Below are 10,608 nucleotides of genomic sequence, written 5' to 3' on the forward strand. Positions count from 1 at the left end.
TCAGTTAAATTACGCCTACGAAACCAGAACCCCTCGCCTGTTTAATCTAGGCGTTTTAAGATCATTGCGTTGCATGTACTTGAGCTGGTGCAATATTAACCTCTAGAACAATAGAACTGCCGCGAGGAACTGACTTGGACAAACAAGCGTGCGCAATGTTGTGGAGTTTAGGCGCTCCGAAAATGGGTGGAATTTGCTCAATTTGCCTCAGTTATTCGATGAGCCCTGGAAATTATGCGTCGATGAAAGAAAACCATAGTTTTTTTGCTGTATAATGGGAATCGAAGACATAATGCATTAATATATTATTATTTGATTTTGGTTTTATCTCGCCGACATATTTGATGAGATTAATAGTTCAGCGGATTGCAGATGAAGGATTTTTTAGACGTTAGCAGAAATGTTCAATAATGATTTGTTCAAGATTTTATTCATGGAGTTTTTTTGCAGTGCAATCATTAGGCGATATTAATTATAAAAAATTATTGCATTGCTGTAATGAAATTAAGATAAATTAAGATAACTTCATTATTTTACCCAAGTTTTAAAAAAATGTAATAAAATTCTCGGATTTTACCGAATATTTTAATTTTAACATTCCTAAAGACTGATTTTTAAATGAAAATAATATTTTGATTTTATATATTTTTGTGCGCATAAAAAGGAAGATTTATGAAAGGTAAAAAATTGAATAGAAATGAGACGAAATAACAAGGTTTCAGAAAGTTGAATAAGAAAACCCACGAGTTCCTCGTAAAAATGGCACAATTTTTATTTTTTAATGATTTGTCGATTTTGAGACACCATTCGGCCATCTATAAGATTTACCCGATGCGTCGCGGAGATTTCTACAGAATGTCTTGAATTCGAGGCCATGCCCACATTAATGTACAAAATATAACTCAGTACTCAATGCAGTGAGTGACAGAGAGCGCATTTTTCTCGTCGACGAAAACATGGTCACGGACGGACGGACGGACAGACGGACAGACAGACGGACGGACATGACGAGCACAGTATAGTGCCTTTTTTCCATAAATGAGAAAATGCAGTAAAAAGACAGTGCATGGAATTGTGAATGAGTAGCATTAAGCATCAGAGTTCATAATATATTTATTAAATAAATTTTAAAAGATTAAATTATGAAACAAATGTTGGTAAGAAGGAAATAAAAAATTTCTAGTCATACTCCCTACTTAGCTTTGCGCTATCTTTGGATAATCGACAATTATCATTGGGTGTTGTTGGGTAGTAGATATTTTCCAGTGGGTAGTAATACCTAGAACTAAAGGTTTTATTAAAGTTATGAAGTTTCCGTTTAAATGTTTTTGTTTTATAAACGGTATTTATAGATCATTATTCATGTTAATTGCAGTGTTTAAACTCGTTTGAAAGCTACAAACAAAATGCGTTCAATAAAGCAAATCCCAAGCATGTAGATGCAAAAATTGCGTTAGGCCGTTTTGAACTTTAATAAAATGACCACTTTGTAGAAATATATATATCGGAAAATTTGCATTTCTACCTTATTATTCGCATGAAACTGGTCAAGAAAAAGTTTAAAGACGCGTGATGGTGTCCTCAATACGATTAATTGGCAATAGAAAAGCTGAAGCTGCAGTATCAAGCAAATTCTTTTTTGCATTTTCTTCTTTTTTTCGATAAATTTTACTTAATTGGCTTCCCTAAACAATAAAAAAATTTCCAAAATACGCCATTTTACGAATTTGATTACGCCAAAATACGCCATTTTACTCCTATGATTTTGAAGCTACAGCATTGGAAAATATACCATTTGATTTGTAAAAAAAATATCTAGCGATATTTCGCTATTTCGCTATTTTTCTTTTCGTCACTCGCTTTCAATTCGTTATAGTTTGGATTGTATATTGAAAAAAATGGGGGAGGGGGTGAAAATTATAAATAAATAGAAAAATCCCGCCGCACATGAAATAAGAATTTGTAAAAAGGGTCTATCGCTTGATATGGTCTTTACGAAAAATATTGTCTGGCAAGTAGTCAAATGATGCCTTTCTCGATGTTGTAGCACGTTAATTGGATGAGTAGACAGTGCCTTCAATTCTGCCGTTTTCTTTTAATTTAACGTTCGTTTTATTTTTTTTCTAAAGTTTTACATAAACAAAAAGTCTCAGATTTCTGTTTTACATATGTGTACCAAGTTTCAAAAAATATGCCCGTAAATAAATTTTGTTTATACAGACGCTCCCCTTGATAGAATTCATAGATTCCGTTTAAACATTTTAAATAGTTACCATTTTGATATTGTTTTCATATCATTTACAATACTGTTTTAATTTCTACAGCAATATTGTTGGCAGTTTCCGTTCCAACATTGATTTTTGCTTCCATTTCAATATTTTATTTATTTCTGCTTTGCTCTTGTTTACAGTTTTTGCTTCGTTCAGGTGTGTGTTATATGTTCGGATAAGCCATATAATGAGGTTCCATTCTGCCTGAAACTAGAATGTCTGCAAAATTCCGTTAACTTTTGATGTCGAAAAATAGTTCTCGAGGCAGCCTCTGTGAGGGCATAACTTAGAAAAGATCGAACTTTCCGGTCGTTATAACGAAGTTGTTTTGAACTCCTTCGATCAGGAAGAATGCTATAGGCGATATAACTTTTAGAAATCAATAAAAATTTCTGGTGTTATTAAAAGAAATTATTTTCCAGGTTATTTTGAATTACTAAGTCGATTTAATAGTAGGAATTTTTACATTTTAGCACATTTTCTCATTTATGGAAAAATGCACTATTGTGCTCGCCATGTCCGTCTGTCTGTCTGTCCGTCCGTCTGTCCGTGACGTCAAGTTTTCATCGACGAGAAAATGCGCTCTCTGTCACTCACTGCAGTGAGTACTGAGTTACATTTTTTATATATTTACATATACGACCTACTGATCACACTATCTGCTTTAATCTCCTTAAACATTTCTGTCCTGTGCATGTAGAACTGCTTTTCTTGATCGCTTGCAAGAGTTTCTAGCTTCTTTGAATGGATTTAATAGGATAATTCTGGAGGCTCTTGATCTTGAATGCGATTTCTTTGCGGAGCGGGATAATAGCCGCAAATGAGAGGCACCCAAATGCGCCATACAGATAACGCTTTGAGCATTGTAACCTTCGAGCCCTGCGGTATCGCAAGGAAAATTGCAAACAATCACAAGAAAAATTGCTTCTTGAATGTTGTTCAGCGAAATGTTCGCATGAGTCCAGACTTCCAAACATTTACATATATTTCCCAGCCATCAAAAGCTGTAATTATCGGACTTAGAGATGAAATGTATACAATAATGCTTGAAGAAAGGTGGTTACCTTCTTTTCATTTTTTGTTGAGAGTTGAAGAGAATATGAACCAAACGTAAGTTGAGAATGTTAATGTTAAGTGACGTTCAGGACGACCTCTACTATAGCTCTAATTTATTCGCTTCATTTCATCTCAATTTTCCGAAAAATGTAGAATTTATTGAATTTATATATTATTTGTATCTCAATTAGAAAACTGTAGCACAACTAAAGGATAACGAAATATTCAGCAAAACAATAAAGATGCAATCACATTTAAATCGTCAATATTTCAAGGAAAGTATTCGTGAGACGAAGTAATAAATTCACCTTAAACAGTGCTGGGACCTGCCTTCTCACAAGTCGGAAACCAAATTAGAACTTAACTAATAACGATATTAATAACTTAGCTTTGCCTACTTTTGCATAGACAATGTTCAGTAATTAGTACCAAACATAAGCCTTCAAAATAAAGCGCTTGCAGACGTATTGCAATCAAGTGTTTGATAATTCGTTTGACCAATTGTTTCAAGAGATTTGAAAGTGCGAGTGAATTTTGATCTCTGGCGAAGTTAGTTGTGAGTTTAATTTTTGTGTATTTGCTGACAATATTGTTGGCTAAGCTCGAGCCATTGATAATAATCTCGGAAAGATGGAGTTGTTCGAAATTTGTTCAACAGTGAAAAGAGCTTTTTCGAATTTGTCTAAGGATTAAAAATAAATTTGAATTGAATATATAATCTGAAAGCTTAAAGTCAGTTTCTCAAATCTATTTTAAATCACGTATAATTGATCATATAATGCATAGTTTATAAACATTGTGAATTGGAAATTAAGTAGCTCGCATGTTCATAAAATTACCTAGAGATTTGCATTGCATGCTGCTTCGTAATATCGGGCCCAGGGACGATTTCACGAGGCCATTGACTTCGGGGGAAATTAGGATATTAAGGATCGAGGATTTAATTAAGAAATTAGGACTCTCGGTTATTTCATTAATAAATAACGAATTAGTTTAATTAAGGAATCATTCGAGCTGTGCGTATTTTAAAGAGTAGATGATTTCTCTCAAGCTACATTTGATTACTAATAATGCATTTAATCACTGTTGATTTATTGCTATTGGGATAAGGAAAAATTAGTCACTCATGCAACAAAATCATGAAACTTTAATCGTGGAATGTAATCGAGCATATATAATTTATAACAGAATATAATTATTCATGCTATGCGATGTTCTTAATAGCAATATAGTAATTTTTTTATTGAATGTAATCGGTCAAATAACCTGGAGATGAGAAGTTCGTAGTTGAACAATTATCGCTCATAAAGACTTTTTTTTGTATCTGAGTCTTTTTAGAACATGTATTCTCAGATCCGCCGCTCTGACAGAATATCGAATGACTGAATATGACAGAATATCGAATATCTATTGTCAGAAAAAATCCACTTGCCTGAAACGACTTCAATTCTCCCATTCGATCCATCAAGATCGCAATACAACACGGATCAGTTTTTTGGCTTTTCTTTCTTATATGGCAACATGAATGATTTATTCGGATCTTTTAATGTAAATTGCCATCTTCTACAGGCTTTTTACGTCTCGGAAAATACTTACGCTGAAGCTGTGATAGTATTTCGGAGCTGTCGATATGTCAACATTTTAATGTATGAAGCTTTTCGTTCTATTTGGTAGCAATATTCCTTGAATGCGTACTGACGAATTGCACTGACTATCCAAAATCTTAGAACTTGATGATACTGCGAATCTTATATTTTATAACTAATGACAGTTTTTCGTGAGAAGAGGTTTTAGAATGGGCGTTTGCTTCTCTTTTTAGTGCTCATGTTATTTTCTGTATACCTACGATACCTGAGGCGTAAGCTCCAATCTGCCCGGGTTCGGTAAACAATCGCGAAGAAAAACACTGTTATTAAATGTGCGTAATTTTTTAGTGAGCTGCCGGGCGGCTTCAAGACCAACTGCACATAACTAGTTTTGAATTTGAAAATTTCCGCTTTGAGTTTAATATATACATCATGATGTTTTTCGTTTGGAATGAATGTTTTTCTAGTTGTCACCAGTTTTATTGGTGCAACCTTGATATTGATGTTTCGTTCTTTGCTGAAGATACTTCATCTGTTTGATGAAATATTAGTCTCATAAAAAAATTTATTTTAAGACCTCTACAGTCTATTTTTGCCAGTTTCAGCTCATAACCCCGTAGTTGCACGTTACAATTACATACAAACTTTCATCCAGTGCGAAACTATATTGATTAGATAGGCTGTTACATATGTAGATTACGTACATAGGAATCTTTAGTGCTTTGTTTTAAAATGTTCGAAGTTTGGGTTCAGCAGTTGAAATCGTGGAGGCCATCACTCCAGCGTCGCAACGGCCTAACGGGAGGTTGATGAAGCTCAATTCTTTCCTCCGACACGTATTCCTGCCATCATCATTAATTATCCATCCCAGTGACATGTCCGATATTTTTAGACGAGCTAAAGTCATCGGGAGAGCGGGCATTGTAAGTGGATGCTAGCCGTTGACAGCTCGTCCGAAAATTGACTTCAGATTTTTGGATTGGGTTGGTCCATAAGCTAAGCGTGTTGGAGTTTGTCAAAAACATAGACGGACTAGGAATTGGATTCCTGAAGATAAACAAAATGTGATGTTATGCAATTGGAAGGGCCTGGTTTTCATTGGCAATATTTGGCCAAAACTATCCAAGACCAACGGCTTTAAATGAAATGAAATTTTTTATTCTGATTTAATTAGGCACATGCAATTCAAGTGGTCATATTAATTTACTCTCATTGAAATTTTTCGTTTCAAAAACGAGTCCTTTAATAGTATTTTTGTCTGCATTGACAATCGCTTTGAATGACGTAAAATCCGTTTTTCGCATGCTAAAAATAATTTAAACTTTTTGGCTTATATTACACACATAAGCATTAATTTATCCGGACAAATTGTAAAGTTATTTTTGATGCCAGAAGCTTTTGAATGAAAAAATTTATTGTTATTTTTCCCAGTACATGGGTTGACATTCTATAGAAAATAGAAATGCTTGGCATGGTCTGCAACAATATGTTTCACAAGAGGACTGCAAATGCTCATAAATCCGCTATGAAACAAATTTTTCCAACAGCTTAATACTTTAAAAAATAGCGAAATAGGTTTCTTCCATCAGTTCTAATCTCTTTAGTAATTTATATAGTCAGCCTTTGAAGGTTTGTAATCAATTTCCCGTGAACGCTCCAGAAAGATAAGTCGAGCCAAACGAAACCGTTGGTAGGTAAGATTGCGCATTAGGAGTTCTTATGAATAGGCTGAGTGATGGGTGTGAGTTCAGGAATGCTTTTTTATATTTATTGTCAATGCTTTATATATATATAGAGCATTATACTTTATAAATATTTATTCTATATTTATTAGCAATCTATCGTGAGTTCAATTACGATATATCTACGTTGAATAATTTTATCATTAACGAATGTATTATGTGCATTATTACTTGATAGAAATTTTTATAACGGCTTTCATTATTTTTTATAGCTAATTGTCCAGGCCTATGAGTTCCCATATGCGAGGCCATGAACGTAGTATGACAGTTTTTCGCCGAGTTACTTCACGAAATTTTAGCTGTAATAAAATTCTTTTCTCGTCCATGCGGACGTTTTATAAAATAATTTCAAAGGAAAACCCTCATGTAATTAATTACTCAGTGATTTTGAGAATTAAATTAGAAGCTCATTTTTAATTAAGAATGGCTTTAGTGCCGTGGCTGACTCATATACATCGAAGGATATTTTCATCATTACATTAGGATTTTAATCTCAAAAGATTAGGTATTGCTCAATGACTGAAAAATTTTCCATCACTTTTTAATATTCTATGACGTGAGGACAAGCAAAATTTTAAAATAACGAAGAACAAAATAACGAAAAAATAACAACAAAAATTGCTTTCGTTTAAGACTACAAAATTACAAAACACGAGTAAATTTAACCTTCTCAAGCGATCGCTGAGCAGACAGAGAAAAAAATTCCTTGACATTATTTTCGATAAACCCCCCGAATAGCCAGTTGAAACGAAGTTTCTGAAAAATAATATTATTAATAAAGTACCAAATGGATTTTATTTAATTCTGGGCTTCAGTGAAGTGAAACATTTTACAAATATTGATATATTAACCTACAACTAACGTAAAGTATGCTTTAAATATACCAAAGGATGTGCATTCAAACAGTAAAATTAAAAAATATCCAGTGTAGAGTCACCGAGCTTTAAAACATTCAGAGCAATTTCTAACGTATGTTCAATTTTGTGGGGGAGGTTTTTCTTCACACGAGCAAAGTTCTTAAGCTAGGAAACACTTGTGGCTGAGCTAGGATCGAGCGGCTGGTAGGTCTTTTCTATGCATAAGAAGCAGGTCAAAGTTGCACGACCAGATGATGCTCATCTGTAACACTTTGATCCTGCCGTAAAATACACTCTGACTCAAGAGCAGTTCTCAGGAAGGAGGAAGAGCGAGCTCATGAAAAAAACTGACGACATGAAATATTCAAGAAGTGCAAAAAGTGACGGAAAAGAATCATCAAATGGATTGGTCTCGTACGGTCGCTTGAGTGAGCGTTTGCCCAAAAATGTTCTCGAATCAAACTGCGAATGAGTTCACGGAAACAAAAGAACGAAGGATCGCGCATAGCAATAAACAAACTTTTCAAAGGGTCAGTGCAGGAGAAAATATTTCCAGTAAAGAAAATTCTTTCCAGAACTTAAAAAATCAAAGTGAATTAATGGATATGCATTTATTTATTTTCTATTAAACTTCTAGGAGTAAGAAAAATATCGTAATGAACATTGTCATCTAATCAAGCAGTTTTATTATTCAATTGTTTACTTACAATTCGAAAAATTAGGGATTTCTGAGTTACATATGACGAAATAGCCATAAAAAATGATTGATCAATTAGAATTTGTGTTCTGTATCTCGCCCATGACTTGTCTTCTCTCAACTTAAATATAGCAATGCTCTTAACAAATGTCAACAGTCATTCATTAATCAGAGATTAACAGTCATTCCATGTGAATAAAAAAAATAATTAAATGATGGTTACAACAGCTAATTTTTAAAAATTTACTACGCACCCAAGCTTTCGTAACTGAATTTTTTATTTCTTGTTGCTTAATCAACAAGAATTTACCGCTGTTCGCCAAAATGACGTCATGCATGCAGGAGAATTTTACAAAAATGCTACACCTATTTACAAGATACACTATACTGCATTCCATTATAAAAAGAATTCGATTTTACTCGTTCAAAATTTGAAAGTCATCCGATGTGATCGAAGCAAGCCATGCAGGAGCACATCTTTAGTCTTAAAATGCCTCGTATCCTACGGAACAACTGAAATCTAGAAACGATTTTTAATCTTCCGTCCGTTGAAAAGATTTTATCAAAAGTCCAGACTAGCCAAGAAAAACCGACAAGAATCGGCGACTAGCCTATCCAGGCCTATTCTTCAATGCCGAAGATACTATACTAATACTGCTATACTATACTATACTATACTATACTATACTATACTATACTATACTATACTATACTATACTATACTATACTATACTATACTATACCANCCTCGCTCGCGTCACAGCTCAGTGACCCTCGGAGTCGGTGTAGGCCACCATCAGAGGCGTTAAGGTCGGGGCCCTGATCATTGACATGAAACCATTCCCTGTTTTTAATTAATAAAATCAATTCTTTTTTTTTTGTTGGAATGGTGAATGTGGGAAACCCGTCATTCACATGACGGATTGGTTTGATCGCAGTTCGGTGAATAGTTAATGTCCGTGATGTCACTGAAAGCAGTGACCTCATAGGCGAACAACAACGTCTCTGACAAATTTACGGCCGGACTCCACAAATTCAGTGAGCATGGAAATTTTCAGTGAGCATGACATTTTTCTAAATTACTGTACAGATTTGAAATAAACTTTGAATATAGAAACCTAACCTCCCAACGGTGATGTTTAGCTCGTGACAATTTTTTTTATTTTGCCTTCGTTTGCGAGTTTTTTTTTTTTCACTTTTGCCACATTCGTGATTTAAACGGCAATACGTTCTTAAATTCGCAGTGAGCACGAAATTCCTTCTAAAATACGGTACTGATTTCAACGAAAATTCGTATATGAATACCTAACCTCCCAGCGGTGATGTTTAACTGGTGACATTTTTTTCAATTTTGCCTTCGTTTGCGAGTTATACGGCTTTACGTATACGGCTCATGGTCAATGCAAGTTTAAAATTCGGCCTGAGAAATGCCGGTCGTTTCTCCGCACATCCGTATGACTTGCAAACGAAGGCGAAATCGAAAAAATTGTTACGAGCTAAACATCACCGTTGGGAGGTTAAGTATTCACATACGAAGTTTCGTTCAAATATGTTCAGTATTTTAGGAGAAATTCTACGCTCAGTGCGAATTTGAGCACGTATTACTATTTAAATCACGAACGTGTGAAATATCAAAACTATAACTCAGTACTCACTGCAGTGAGTGACAGAGAGCGCATTTTCTCGTAGACGAAAACATGGTCACGGACGGACGGACAGACGGACAGACAGACGGACGGACATGACGAGCATAATAGGGCCTTTCTTAGATAAATGAGAAAATGCGCTAAAAAGACAGTGCATGGAATTGTGAATGAGTGGCTTTAAGTATTCATTAGTTCATTAAGTTTTTATTTATTTAGTTTTAAAAGATAATATTATGAAAAAAATGTTGGTTAGAATGAAATAAAAAATTCTAGTCATTTTCCCTACTTAGCTTTGCGCTATATTTAGATAATCAACAATTATTATTGGGTGTTGTTGGGTAGTGGATATTTTTCTGTGGGTAATAATACTTAGAACTCAAGGGTTTATTAAAGTTATGGAGTTTCCGTTTAAATATGGGCAAATATCTGATTTGTAAAAATTTTTGTTTAAAAACGGTATTTATATATAATTATATATATTTAATTATTTATATTTATAGGAATATTTATTTTTAAAAACGGTATATTTATATTCAAGTTAATTGCAGTATTTGAACTCGTTTGAAAGCTACGAACAAAATGCGTTCAATAAAGCTAATCCCAAGCATGTGTATGCAAAAAACTTTGCGTTAGGCCGTTTTGAACTTTAATAAAATGACCAATTTATAGAAATATATACATCAGAAAATTTGCATTTCTACCTTATAATTTGCATGAAACTGGTCAAGAAAAAGTTTAAAGACGCGTGATGGTG

The sequence above is a fragment of the Hyalella azteca genome, unplaced genomic scaffold, assembly GCF_000764305.2.
Source record: "Hyalella azteca isolate HAZT.00-mixed unplaced genomic scaffold, Hazt_2.0.2 contig6498, whole genome shotgun sequence".
Classification (NCBI taxonomy): Eukaryota; Metazoa; Arthropoda; class Malacostraca; order Amphipoda; family Hyalellidae; genus Hyalella; species Hyalella azteca.